This window comes from Sus scrofa, chromosome 8, assembly GCF_054392235.1.
Source record: "Sus scrofa isolate SSC_HxYL_T2T_F1_AM1 chromosome 8, Sscrofa_HxYL_maternal_Yorkshire_Landrace_v2.0, whole genome shotgun sequence".
Classification (NCBI taxonomy): domain Eukaryota; kingdom Metazoa; phylum Chordata; class Mammalia; order Artiodactyla; family Suidae; genus Sus; species Sus scrofa.
The window spans coordinates 92,870,494-92,884,760 of record NC_139390.1 but is presented as its reverse complement, the minus strand read 5'-3'; the positions used below and the strand labels follow the sequence as shown (position 1 = coordinate 92,884,760).

The window sequence follows — 14,267 nt, the reverse complement described above, 5'->3', positions numbered from 1 at the left end:
CAGGAGCCACTTACTGTCCCAAGATGACTGCCTGCCCTTCTCCTAGTTCACCTAACCCCTTCTCCACAATGAAATATCATGAGATAGAAAACACTATGAATTTAAAACTGCATATAGGCAATGACCTAGAATGGCTATGTAAATTACAGTACATCTGTTCAGTGATACTTAGACATTTAAAATCATGTCCTCGAGAGTTCCTGCCATGGTGCAGTAGGTTAACAATCTGACTGCAGTGGCTTGGGTTGCTAGAGAGACACAGGTTCGATCCCCAGCTCAGCACAGCAGGTTAAAGGATCTGGCACTGGGGCCGCTGTAGGATAGGTTTTAGCTGCGGCTCGGATTCAGTCCTTGGCCTGAGAACTTCCATATGCCTTGGATGCAGCCACAAAAAATAATTAAGTAATTGAAAAACAGAATAAAATAAAATCATGTCCACTAATAATTACCTAATGACATAGCAAAACATATCTAGTATGTTATGTGGAAAAAAAACCCCACAACTCCAATTTTTGTTTAATACGACGCCATTCTGTCAAGTCACAAGTACAATATTTTCTATATTGAATTATAGCGTATGTATTTTTTTTCTCTCTCTTTTTAAGGCTGCACCTGCAGCATATGGAAGTTTCCAAGCTAGGAGTCAAACTGGAGTTACAGCTGCTGGCCTACACCACATCCCACACCAACACACCAGATCCGAGCTACCTCTGTGACCTACACTGTGGCTCATGCCAATACCAGATCCTTAGCCCACCAATGAGGCCAGGGACTGAACCTGTGTCCTTATGGATACTAGCTGGGTTTGTAACCTGCTGAGCTACAATGGGAACTCTACATATGTATTATTTTTAAAGATTACAAAAATGAACATGATGGATAAAATAATTTTACTTTCATCTTGTCCATGTTTCCAAAAGTTTCTCAAATATATTATATATAAATATAATATAAACTTTTACGACTTAAAAAATTTTTTTTATTGGGCGTTCCCATCATGGCTCAGCGCAAACGAATCTGACTAACATCCATGAAGACACAGGTTCAATCCCTGGCCTTGCCCAGTGGGTTAAGAATCCGGCGTTGCTGTGAGCTGTGGTGTAAGTCACAAACGTGGTTGGGATCCCATGTTGCAGAGGTTCCCAGGCTAGGGGTTAAAACAGCCTCTGTCTTTTGGAAATTTTTTTTTTAAGTTAATTTTTTTCCCCTTAATATATAAACCACATTAATACAACAAACATATTGTACACATATTAATACACACGGGGCCACACTGCTTCATCCAGTTGTAGTGACTGGGTGTTTAATAACTAGTTTATCTTATGTCAGGAAGTTTATAGTCTCAAAGTAAAATTCACAGAAGTTAAATGAATGAAATCAGTTTTGCTATTTTCATCACTAAGTATTCACTGTATTTTAAAACAGTGCTCATTATATTTTAAGTACCCATAGTGTTGGCTTTGGTTATACATTCATAAGGCAAACAAAGAGGCAGTATGTGCTTTTACCTACACAAGAAATGCCTGGAAGGGTGTACATCAAACTGTTAATAATAGTTCCCTTTGGAGAATGACAGTGGTATGGGGAGAGGCCCTACAGGGAAGAAATTAGGAACTTTCACTATTAGAACTGTACTTTTTTTAAGTAATTGTTATACTACTGGAACTATATAAAACCTTATATTCCTAATTTACATTGTTATACTACTGGAACTATATAAAACCTTATATTCCTAATTTACAATGCACATATATTATAATAAAGCAATAATAAAAGAACTAATAAGGGAGTTCCCATTGTGGCTCAGTGGTAACAAACCCAACTAGTAACCATGAGACCATGCATGGGTTTGATCCCTAGCCTTGCTCTGTGGGCCAGGGATCCAGTGTTGCCATAAGCTGTCGTGTAGGTCACAGACACGGCTCAGATCTGGCATTGCTGTGGCTGTGGGTAGGCTGGCAGGTGCAGCTCTGATTTGACCCCTAGCTTGGGCACCTCCATGCACTGCAGATATGGCCCTAAAAGCAAAAACAAACAAATACTAATAAAGGAATAACAAAATATCATAATGAAAGTCCTGCCATAAGACTTTATAAAAGATGAGACTAGTAGGCCATCAGCTCCCGCTACTTTCTATCATAAGCACCGGCCACTAAGAATGGGTCCCCCTGGGCATGTCTGTGTAGGGAGGACGGAAATAATGTCACCCTGTACAAAATGAGGCTGCCTTTCAGCAGGAACTAGGATCAGGGCAAACACACTGGGCTGGACGGTGGCCTAAGTGGAAGATGAGGCCGGCCCATCACACCCTCTCAAGGGAATCTGAGCTGAGACAGACTGAGAGGAAAGCCAAGAAGCTACAGAAGCAGAAGCCGAAAGGATTCCATGGGACAGGAAGGCAGCAAACAAGCCAGGTGACACAGAGGCAGAAAGACTGAGCTAAAGACAAGACACAAAGCCGAGGCCGGGGAAGCTATACGTCAGCAGAAGAGAGCAGAAAATGTCGAGGGCAGAGGGGCAGGCCTCGTGTGACAGGGAGCTGGGGGTGGGGGGGGCACTTCCGACAGGTGTCAGGCTTCCTGTCAGCTCTCCAGGCCTGATGAATCCTGGCAAGAGAATTCCAGTACCTGAGGTACCTGAGGTCCTTGCAACCCACAGCGTCCAACTAAAGCCCTAACTACCCCAGCTCCATCTAAGAGGGACTCTGGCTAAGTGTTCTCTTCTGAACAACAGCAAGGCGAGTGTTATATAACAAAGGGCCAAAAGCATTAACAGCAGTTTAATGATACCCTTTCCAGCCTTGCATCCCAGTATTCCAGAACAGATAAAAATAGCGGCTCCAGAACTGCAATTAAAACAATCAGCCTTTTAACAGGATAGAGGTACAGTAGCAGCCTGGCTTGATCATTGGCATTTTGTCTTGACGTTATCACCGAGGGCATCCAATTCCCCCCTCCCCCGAAGGGCCTCTTCAGAAGAATGCTGCTTCTAGCTCAGCCAAGTCACCTGGACAAGACCAAAGGCTATTTCACAGAGACATTTCAGTTCGTGATGGATCAAGTGAGAGAAATCTTCACCCAAGGTCCCAATAAAGCGTTAGAGACAGCTGAGCTGGGAGGACCTGAAAATAGAGAACATTGTGGCACCTGTAAGCAGGAGAAACTGAACCAGGAAACCTGCTAAAGATGGTCTGACGTTGCAAAGCTAAGTGTACAAGTAATTAATGCTCTTATTTTGTCAAGTTGTGTGTCATGACCTGACGTGGTTTTCACTATGCATGAATGACATGCAAATGCAGGGGAGTCCCTTATGGAATACATTAAATCCAATTAAGATTCCTTAAGACATAGTTCAGGGATGGCCTGGAAAGTCCTCATAAACTACTCTGAACAATGTCAATAATGGGAAGGCAAAAGAGGATCACTGGCGATAATAAAAGCTGTACACTGGGGTGGGGGTGGGAGGCATTACTTTGCAAAGAGCTTTCAAAGTCATTTCGAAGAAATTGTTCTTTTCTCATGCCATAAACCAGATACAACAGACACAGAGCAGTATAACAACCAACTACGTAATTCCAGCAATGTCACTGACATGTACCTTTAAGCAGGAGACCGATGAAGGAAAATGAAAGGTAGAGGGAATTATTTTTTATATTATTGGGTTTTTTTTTAACTTTTTTTTTTGATAGGCAAGAAATAGATGTATTAAGATAGGACGCTTGTGAGAGATGCAAGCGGGCAGGCGTGGAAGCTCTGCCCCTGGGTTTTTTTTTAACTTAAAAAATTTTTTATTTAACATACTTTTTATTTCTTGTTCTTTTCAAAATTAAAGTATAGTTGATTTATGGTATTGTTTTATTAATGAATGGAGGAAATGAAAATAATGAATGCTTGCTGTTTCTTTCACTCTGAATTACACCTGCTACACCTAGCTTCTTAATCTCTAAGCAAAAATGACACATGCACACAAAAATGTGTAAACATACATACATATACAGACAGACAGTATGTACACATATATGCATAATGAGTTTAGAGAGAGCCTAGCGGTTAATGTCTTGATATTGTCACTCCTGTGGGTTTGATCCCTGGCCCAGGAACTTCTGCATGTGATAGGCATGGCCAAAAAAAAAAAAAAAAAAAAAGTTTAGAGTAGGGGAGGCTCTAAAAAAAAAAACCTCAAAAAAAAAAGTAAAAATAAAAATAAAAATTAAAAATTAAAAAACCCTCAAATTTTGGTTTCTATCTTTGGATTGAATGAAACACAATATGCAACAAAAAGAAAATACCTACATCGAAATAAATGTTTCAAAAATTTTTTTCATTTATAATGATTTTAATTTTTTTCATTATAGCTGGTTTACAGTGTTCTGCCAATTTTCTACTGTACAGCAAGGTGACCCAGTTACACATCCATATATACATTCTTTTTCTCACATTATCATGCTTCATCATAAGTGACTAGATATGGTTCTCAGTGCTACACAGCAGGATCTCATTGCTTATTCATTCCAAAGGCAATAGTTTGCATCTATCAACCTGAGGGAGTGGGAATGGATTGGGAATATTTCAAATTTTTTTAAAAAGATAATCACAGGCAAGAACTCCTTTTATGCCAATGTTTCTCAACCAATACTCTCTATGGATTTCCATAAAGTTCCACACTCTCCTTCAGATTATATGATTCAAAACATCCTGATTCTATAACATTCAGCCTATGTTCCTGAATCCAGAAGATGAGAGATTTTTGCCCTAACTTCTCTTTTCTTTCCATCATCTGTCCAGAGGAGGAGAAAGAGAGGGGAAGAAAGAGAAAGGGAGAGAGAGAGAGAGAGAAGAAAAGGAGAGAGGGAGAAATAGATGAAGAGAGGAAAAAGCTAGTTTTAAAATATTTTCAGTTGTAAATGAACTATATACATACATATATAGTCTTTTGTCCTTTTAGGGCCACACCCGCAGCATGTGGAGGTTCCCAGGCTATGGGTCTAATCGGAGCTGTTGCTGCCGGCCTACACCACAGCCACAGCAACACCAGATCCAAGCCACATCCAGGTTGCAGACCTGCTGGATCCTTAGCCCACTGAGAGAGGCCAGAGATTGAACCTCAACCTCATGGTTCCTAGTTGGATTGTTCCTGATGCACCACCATGGGAACTCCTTTTTTTTGGTCTTCTTGTAAACGAACAATATATAAGATGCTTCTTCAAACTGCACAGGCTTCCTGTTGGACAGCTATTATGTCAATGATTCTAGAAAGCCAAAGATCTTTCCCTGATGGATAAATCACCAGCCTTTATCCTCTGAGACATCACCCCTCTTTCCCTGTTGTGACAATACCTCATTTATGGCTCTCAGGCTAATTTCCCAGCAGCACAACAGTGAGAACTGGGGACAGCAAGGAAGACCCTGGGCACGGGGGCGAGTGAGGCAAAGGCCCTGCTGAGAACCGGGCAGTAGAATGCCCGGGCACAGCACTTTCAGCTTCAGAACTTCTCCTTTGCTGGGCCAGGGCCAGAACCTCGGAAATCTAGAACCCAGATCAGGAGAGCAGATTCTTTCCATGGCTCTGCCAAGACGTGAAGATTCTATGACTGAGAGAGGCGTGTCCTTCACACACTGCAGGTTTCCACTGGGTGTAACTAGTGCATTCACTGAGACAGAGAGACAAAGCTGGGCTCCAGGGACCCCATGGCTTCCCAGTGGTGCCGGAGACAGTGACTTGGGGGCAGCACAGACTCCTCAGCCCTTGGGGCAGCTGGATGGGGCTTTGCCCCACGTGTCCTGCAAATGCTACCATTTCCTAAGTGTGCTATGATGTGAAAAGAGATGGAAAGCTCTGGATGAGACTAAACAAAGCACACAACGCCTTTCAGATAACTGCACATGATAAAATTTCTATGTATTTCATTTTGATACATACAGTCATGATTCAATTGAGTTGACAGTATGTAGTTTTACAAGACTTTGCCTATAAAGTTATAACATGCATTACTTTATTTAAATGTAATATACATATTTTTGTTTCTTTTTTTTAACAGGAAAGGAATATACATCTAGCTATGTACATCAGGAGGTGTCTCATGTGACATCTGCCTAAACCTTCCTTCCCTTTGTGCTTGTTCTTGGAAAATTTTTATTAGGACAGAAAAATACCCTCCTGGGAGTTCCCGTTGTGGCTCATCAGATTAAGAACCCAACCAGTATTCATGAGGATGAGGATTCAATCCCTGGCCTTGCTCATTGGGTTAAGGATCCAGCATTGCCATGAGCTGCAGTGTAGATTGCAGATGTAGCTCGGATCTGGCCTTGCTGCAGCTGTGGTGTAGGCTGGCAGCTATAGCTCCTATTCGACCCCTAGCCTGGGAACTTCCATATGCTGAGGGTGCAGCTCTAAAAGGCAAAAAAAGAAAAAGAAAAGAAAAAGAAAAATACCCTCCTTGCTGTAAAAGCTTTGGCATCTCTGATCCTTATTCCTTGCTCCTTTGAATGGATCCCAAGGAAAAGGCAGTCGGGACTCCCAGGTAATCCTCCCTCCCCCACCCTGTGGCCCAGTGAATAAACAACCATAATGACTGAACACTTTCATAATAAGCAGACCAAATGATTACGAAACTGCCAACACGCCTATTTGAAATAATTTCCAGAAAGATCATCAGGGACACCCCCAGAAAAACTAAGCTCTTTTAAATTGGGGAGCATGCCAACACTCCAAGGGAAATATTCAGATGGCACTAGTCTATGTCCTTGATAGCAATGGGGATGTTTCTAACACGGCCGGGCCCACCCCTGGTTGTGCAAAGTAATCAGAGGTGGTGCATTCAAGTTCCCACTCCCCCCCCCATGAGCTGTGCGACTCCAGACAACTCACTTGGCCTCTCTGAGCCTAAGTAGGAATCATTTATCTCCTCTGCCCGTCTCCCAGGCTGTTGGGAAAATCAGATGACCTACTGTTAATGGATGGGCTACATGAACTGTAGAATATCTTGCCCATGTGATGTATGCAAGACTTTTTTAAAAATAATAATGCTTAATTTTACAGCATGAAAGAGCTTTAGGTTATAACCCTTCCATCCTTACATTACAGAGGAGGAGACTGAGTGGTGGATGAACACGTGCTTGCCAAGATAAGTTATGTTCTGAACCTTGGAAAGTAGTCATCACGGTTATTAGTGTCTAGAAGAGGTGAAGGAATAAATACGGTTTCCTTCCTGGAGGCACCGGTTTTCACTTTTATTGTCGTGACATGGACACTGAGCACCCATGGAGAGGATCCTTTGCTGGGCAATGGAAATATAATCTATCCCCGTTGTCTCTGAGGAGACCTGGATCCAGCTGGGAGGACAGAAGCAGCTACCATTAAAATGCTCATTTGCTTGATTAGTTCAAGGGTACATAAGATAGACGCTCCAGGGAGACGCCCAGGGCTGGGGCTCTCATGCAAGACTGAGCTGGGGTTGGGAGAAGAGAGCACATAAAAACATCCAGAACCAGGGTGGAATCTCAGTTTGACTGTATTCAATGGTCATGAACCTTGTAATTTGGAAAAGTTACCATTTCTTCGGCCAAACAATGAAGATAATAGTATTCTTCCTGTCAGGGTCATGGGTGGAGAAGTGAAATGAAATGAATATGCCAGGCATATATATGTTATTCCAATTGACATTTACTTATTTATGTATTTATTTAATTTTATTTTTTGCTTTTTTAGGGCGTCACCTGTGGCATATGGAGGTTCCAGGGCTAGGAATCGAATTGGAGCTGCAGTTGCCGGACACCAGAGCCATAGCAAAATGCGATCTGAGCCATGTCTGTGACCTACGCCACAGCTCATTAACCCACTGATCGAGGCCAGGGATTGAACCTGCGTCCTCAGGATTACTAGTCAGGTTCATTAACCACTGAGTCATGAAGGGAAATCTCCTCCAATTGACATTTAAAGTAACAACCAAACCACACCAATAATGGCTAAGAGCAATGACCATACGTCAGCTGCTACCCTAATCACTTTACATTCATTTTCTAATTTAATTGTCACAGCATCCTACGCTATGTATGTAGCAACTATTTCCCCTATTTGATAGATGAGAACACAGGCGCACAGCCACTTAGGTGGCAGCTCTAGGCTCTGGGTCTAGGATAGCTGGACTCTAAAGCCTGTGTTAGCTTCACTGCATCAGCCTCTAGAATAATTTCTTTAAGAGAATTGAGGAGGCTCAGAGGGATGCACCACAAACAAAAAGAGTAATAATAAGGACGGTTTCTAGCTTTCAGAAAATTCAACCTTACTTCAGTCCTTATGTACTTTAGCTCCCAGAGCATCTTTCCAATTTCCACATTTTTACACTGACAACCTATAAAAACTGTGGTACTCCCCTTAACCCCCACTTGTGTAACTGTTAGCAACTTTCATAAAGATGCTTCACGGTGAGGCTCAGACACTGGCAAGAAGCATCATCTTGGAAACTATGAGTCAGCCGGGAGTGCTGGTTAGCCTGTTTCTGACCCTGACGTGCACCCGAGGCCTGTGAGCCTGCAGGGGTCCAAACAAACTCCTTCATCTCCTCTCTTTCTCCAGCTACCTACACCCCAGACTGGAGGAACATAAAACCCGGCACTTGGCCACAGGCTCTATTTTGTGACCAAGAGCATTTGAGGAACCGCCATCTTCCTGCTGGTCCTATTAATAACACGATCCCTCTGACCTGGTGTCTAGACTCATTCTCCTGTGGCCGAACGCCTGTCTTGGTACCTTGCCCAACATTCCAGCTCCCTTAGCACACAGTCTCCCTACTTGTTAACACCTGCTCCCCTCTGCCTTGGTCCTAACCAGCTGCTTTCTGCTGAGACCTTCTCAGTGAGCTTATGTTCCTAGCGCCATTCTCCTAGGGCTGGCCTGTCCCATGTCCAACCCAGGATTTATCCTTGCCCTGTCTTGGATTCCCACAAGACCTGGGGCCTGTTTTCCAACAATGGAAGTAATAACTGATGCCCAGTTCATAGAAGCAGAAAACCTTTGGGAGATGAGGAAATATCTACTCAGGGCAAGCTTCAATAATCCGAATAGCTCCAAATGTCACAAAATCAAGGAAGGGAATATAATATCACATGGGTGTGTGAACGAATTGCTGTTTGTCAACAACAGATGTCATGACTAAAAAAGGGATCTGGTGAGTTCCCTTGTGGCACAGCAGGTTAAGGAGCCAACATTGTCACTGCAGTGGCTCAGCTCGCCACTATGGCGTGGGTTCTATCCCTGACCCAGGAACTTCCATATGCTGTGGGCGTGGGCAAAAAAAAAAAAAAAAACATATTTGGACATTTGAGATGTTCCATCAAATGTCACTGATAATTTTGCAACTCCACTCATTCATTTCTCATAAGTGGAAAAAGAAAACAAACCAAAAAACCCAAACCTCAGAAATACAGAAGGAGCAGGGGTAATGCAAATTGCACCCAAGTGTGGTTTGCTGAAATTCTTTCTGCCAACCCTTCCACCTGGTTCTACAACCAGGTCAATTATGGTCACCATAAAGCCAAGGCCAGAAATATCTCTATTCAGTCTGAACCGAGGTCAGAGACCTAAATACACCCCAAACAGATAATTTATCATTCAATCATTCATTCATCCAGCAAACATTTACACAATGACTTAACATGTGTCTGGTATTGAGCTGGGTCAACTGAAAATACCCTTGTCCAGCTTTAGGTCCCCAAAGCAATGCTACAGACAAGAATGACACAGGATGAGCCACAGTGAGCTCCAAGGTCATGGGGCTATGATGTAGCCCAGGGCAGCAACTTAATCAGCACTGAAGAATAAATGTTTTTGAAAGGTTTTTTGAAAATCCTCTTTGAATCTGAGAGTGAGAAGGCTTTTTAACTGCGCCTCACAATCCAGAAATCATTATTTAAAAAAAAAAAAAAGAGAGAGAGATGTTCTTTTACATCAAATCCCCAAATCTCTATAAAGCAAAAGCACCCTATGTTAAGTCAAAAGACGAACTAGGGAGAAAAAAAAGATGCAACTCAGGTCACAGACAAAGGTCACTCTGAATGTAATTCCTAAATGTTGTTAAGAAAAAGAGCAGGAGTTCCCATCCAACGAACCCAACTAGGAACCATGAGATTGCGGGTTCGATTCCTGGCCTCGTTCAATGGGTTGAGGATCCGGCATTGCTGTGAGCTGTGGTGTAGGCCAGCAGCTATAGCTCCGATTCAACCCCTAGCCTAGGAACCTCCATATGCACCAGATGTGGCCCTAAAAAGACAAAAGACCAAAAAAGAAAAAGAAAAAGAACAGCCACTCAAACAAGAGTTATGGACCATTGATAGAAAAGAGAGATAGCTTGTAAATGGATGAACAAGTGTTCAATATCACTTATAAAAGAAATGAAAATTAAAAATACACTGAGACACTACTTTCACTTATCAGAATGGCAAGAATCCGAAGTTTGATAACACAGCCTCTTGAACACAACTGGAAAAAACATTCTACGTCTTGCTATAGGAAGATACATGTTGGCCGAAAGGGTGGCAGTACAGGAAACCTTTTTGTCCAAACAGTTAGGGAAAGGATGGGCTAAAAGCTAGATTTGGTATTTCCTTGAATGTATGAAAAGGATCTCTGGTGAAGACACACAAAAAGTGAATACAGTGGTTACTGAGAGTAACAGGGCTGGGATATCTTCCACTGTACACCTTTTATTTATTTATTTATTTATTTATTTATTTTAGGGCCGAACCCATGGCATATGGAGGTTCCCAGGCTAGAGGTCAAACTGAAGCTGTAGCTGCCAGCCTACGCCACAGTCACAGCAACACTGGATCCTTAACCCACTGAGCAAGGCCAGGAATCGAACCCACAACCTCATGGTTCCTAGTCAGATTCGTTTCTGCTGCGCCACAATAGGAACTCCTGTACACCTGTTAATACACTTGAATTTAAAATTTTGTTTCATTTTTAAAAATGCATTAAATACATTTTAAAAATGCACTAAATACACTTCAAAAATACATTTTAAACATTTCATTTTTTAAAATGAATTAAATGAAATAAACACAGTGGATTGACAGTAATATCTTTGGATTTCTGAACTATATGAATCCACTATTACTCAAAATTTATTTACATTTTAAAGAGTATCTTTGTGACTGTGTCAAAGGTGGTTTTTGCTTAGCACATTAATAAATCCTTAGCCTCCAATGTGTGTGTGTGCATATATATATATATATATATATATATATGACTGTGTCACTTTGCTGTACAGCAGAAATTGGCACAACACTGTAAATCGACTATACTAAAAAACCAAAAAATTTAAAAATCAGTAAATCCTTAACCTTAAGAATTAGGGGACACTTGAGGGAAAGCTGCTAAGGTCATCAACTGCAGTCTCTCCTCAAGTTTCCCCAATGTGACTCAAGGACCTTAAAGGCAGAAATACTCTCACAAACTGTCTCCGTATTGCTTTCCTTAAAATGGTGTGACTTAAGCACTTATCCACAGAAAACCATGCACAAACTTCTCGTGCTCAAAACTTATTTACAACTATAAAAACCAAAATACGTTTACAAACCAAGTGCAGCAAAAACATAAAACCAAGAGAAGTCTGAAATAACCACATTAACTTTTTATGAAAGATGAGGTCGTTTTGTTGAAATTAACTTGTCACCTAAATCACGGACACTGTCCAGTCTCTCTGGACGTCAGCACATGTCCAGAATTACCTTTCTTTATGCAACGCGATGACTCCACTGCCTTTTTCTACTATTCAAATTCAGGAAACTCCTGTGTAGTGTGTTGTGAAATCATCTGACCTTCTGCCAAACGCATCTTGTGCTATTCCAGCTGGCTGTTTTCTCATGGCTCAAGAACAACTGATATGGAGCCACTATAACCATCGCTCTAGTGCTAACTTGAGCGTGTCAGTCACAAGGTTGTCACGCTAATAACCCAGAATAACCTGTATTGACCTGTTATTAATTATTAACATAATAAAAAAGGAAAATATCAAAATTTAAAACTATGGGAGTTCCCGTCGTGGCTCAGTGGAAACAATAAGACTGGGAACCATGAGATTTCAGGGTTGATCCCTGGCCCAGATCAGTGGGTTAAGGATCCTGCGTTGCTATGGCTGTGGTGTAGGCTGGCAGCTACAGCTCCTATTCAGTCCCTAGCCTGGGAACCTCCATATGTCACGGGTATGGCCTTAAAAAGCAAAAAAAAAAAAAAAAAAAAAGGAAGAAAGAAAGAAAAAAGAAAAACAAATAAAATTATGGAGAGCATGTAGGCTGAGAGTATACAGGGGTCTCGAGCAATTCCCAGCAGCAAAATTAGCTACAAATTAGCCCAAAGTGCAGCTGTAATTAGTTAATGTCTATTTGAGGGGTGGTGCCTCTAGTCACAGCCCCACTAAAGACTCCAAGCCTTGGACCTGATGTTCAAGCCTCTGAGGCGTCAGGCTCTTTAGCCCCCGAGTCCACCCTCACCAGTGACTCCCTTTTTGCGTCACCATCCCCAGCTGGGGAGCAGCCCAACCCCATTTCTGCGCCCACTTGCAGGCTCTCAAACCTCAGCCTGGGGCAGAGCCTCACACCGCCTAGAGCCTGGAATGAGAGTGTAGACCATCCGTGATAATAAAATCCCTGCTTAGCACAAATAATAATTCCCCACGGAAGGCACATACATTGCTATCTGCACTTGAAAGCCTCTCTCGTTAGGTCTTAGCAAAACCCAAGAAAGGAATTTCAGGACTAAACATCTGTGCAGATTCTGGCTGAATCCAGTCTGCCAAGCACAGGGATGATGTCATACCTTTTTGCATCTTCAGGGCCTACATGTGATAAGCGCCTAATATCTGTTCAACGGGTGAATGGGGTGGGGAGTGAATGGATGAATAAATGAATAAAAATGACTGATGAATCAGCCAGAGAGTAAAAATAGGGAAAAGGCCATAAAAAAAAGCTCATCCAATTCCCACATGCTCCTGAAACATCAGCGGGCCTCTTGCTTACATCTCGAATGCCCCTCTTTGATTACACAGAAACAGCAGTACTCTTTTCTAATTAAAATCTTTCTCCACATCTGTTGTTCTTCAAAAGCCAGAGTCTACCAGAAAAATGCAGTCGTGTTCTCTTGGGCATTTATTTTTCAAGCATTTGCAAGTGCAGTGGGGGGAGTCATTCTAATTGTTGGCCTGTCCCCAGGGCCAAAGCTCAAACAAGTAGATGCTATGGGATTTAAGTGATAAAGACGGTAATGGGTAAACCCTTTCCTGCCCAATGTGTATAGTGATTGCAGAGGTCATGGGCTGCATAGCTCAGGCACATTCTTTCGGTACCATGTTCAATGTCAGCCAGGAATGCTGGCCACAGCCCAATACAAGGGGAAAAGGAAACAATTCTCTCAAGTTCAAGCAGTTTCCGAGTTACAGAAGAATTCTGTATTTGTTTTTACTTTAAATGGTAAAGAAGTCACAGTGCTGCCAAAGCTTTCAATGAATTTAAACCAGCCGTTGTCGAAAAGGAGAGGATCGGCTTCCTTTGCTGAGAATGTAGGCAAATAAACAGCACCGTTGAGTGCTATTCTGGGGTCCTGATGTTGCTTTGCTCCCCTCTGTATCCTTAATTCTTATTCTTCTTCCTTTTTGGATGCTCTGTATGTCACATGGTCCTCCTTCACCATAGTTATGAAATTGCCACTAATGCGTTACCCTCTCTGCCGACATTTCAGGTTTCATGTGACAACCATCCCACTGGCCTTCAGAATGTGAAGCTCTCGTAAAAGGAAGAAGAGAGATGTCCATGAGCTCATGCGTTTTTTCTAAGGTGTCCAAGACATGCCCGGTTAGAACAAAGCCCTAAGAATCTTAATGAGATAGAATCAGTACTGGAGGATTCCGATGATGTGAAAATGAGATCACGTTCAAGCCCGTTTCCCAAATTCAGCTTGTCCATCCCAACAGTCCAGAGCCCAGGGAAGGCACCAGAGAGACGGTAACTTCAGTTCCATAGAACAGGCTGTACCCTCCTTCCTCTTTGCTTTCAAAACAGAATGGAAAATAATGATGCAACAGAGTTTTTCTCCTTTACCATGTTTCTTAATGAAAAATCCCCTTTGAGCGATTATGTCTTTTAGGTCTGAACAAGCACTCTGTCTGGTGGAGACATCAACCCAGACATTCTGATGTGGCCTCTATGTCTGGTAGAGACATCAACCCAGACATTCTGGTGTGACCTCTACGGAGCTGAAAATCTCAGAGTTAGCAA

General features: G+C 42.3%; 1 protein-coding gene and 1 long non-coding RNA gene across 3 annotated transcripts in view; both read right to left on the bottom strand.

The window, feature by feature from the left end:
* The window catches only part of TBC1D9 (TBC1 domain family member 9), a 114,608-nt gene that overhangs the window by 79,865 nt on the left and 20,476 nt on the right, over nt 1–14,267 (bottom strand). The gene's annotated exons all lie outside the window — the stretch shown is intronic.
* LOC146400946 (uncharacterized) lies at nt 6,015–12,474 on the bottom strand. The gene is made up of 2 exons (XR_014812909.1): nt 10,904–12,474; nt 6,015–10,110 (listed from the first exon to the last, which is right to left on the bottom strand). It is a non-coding gene; the product is annotated as an uncharacterized LOC146400946 (long non-coding RNA).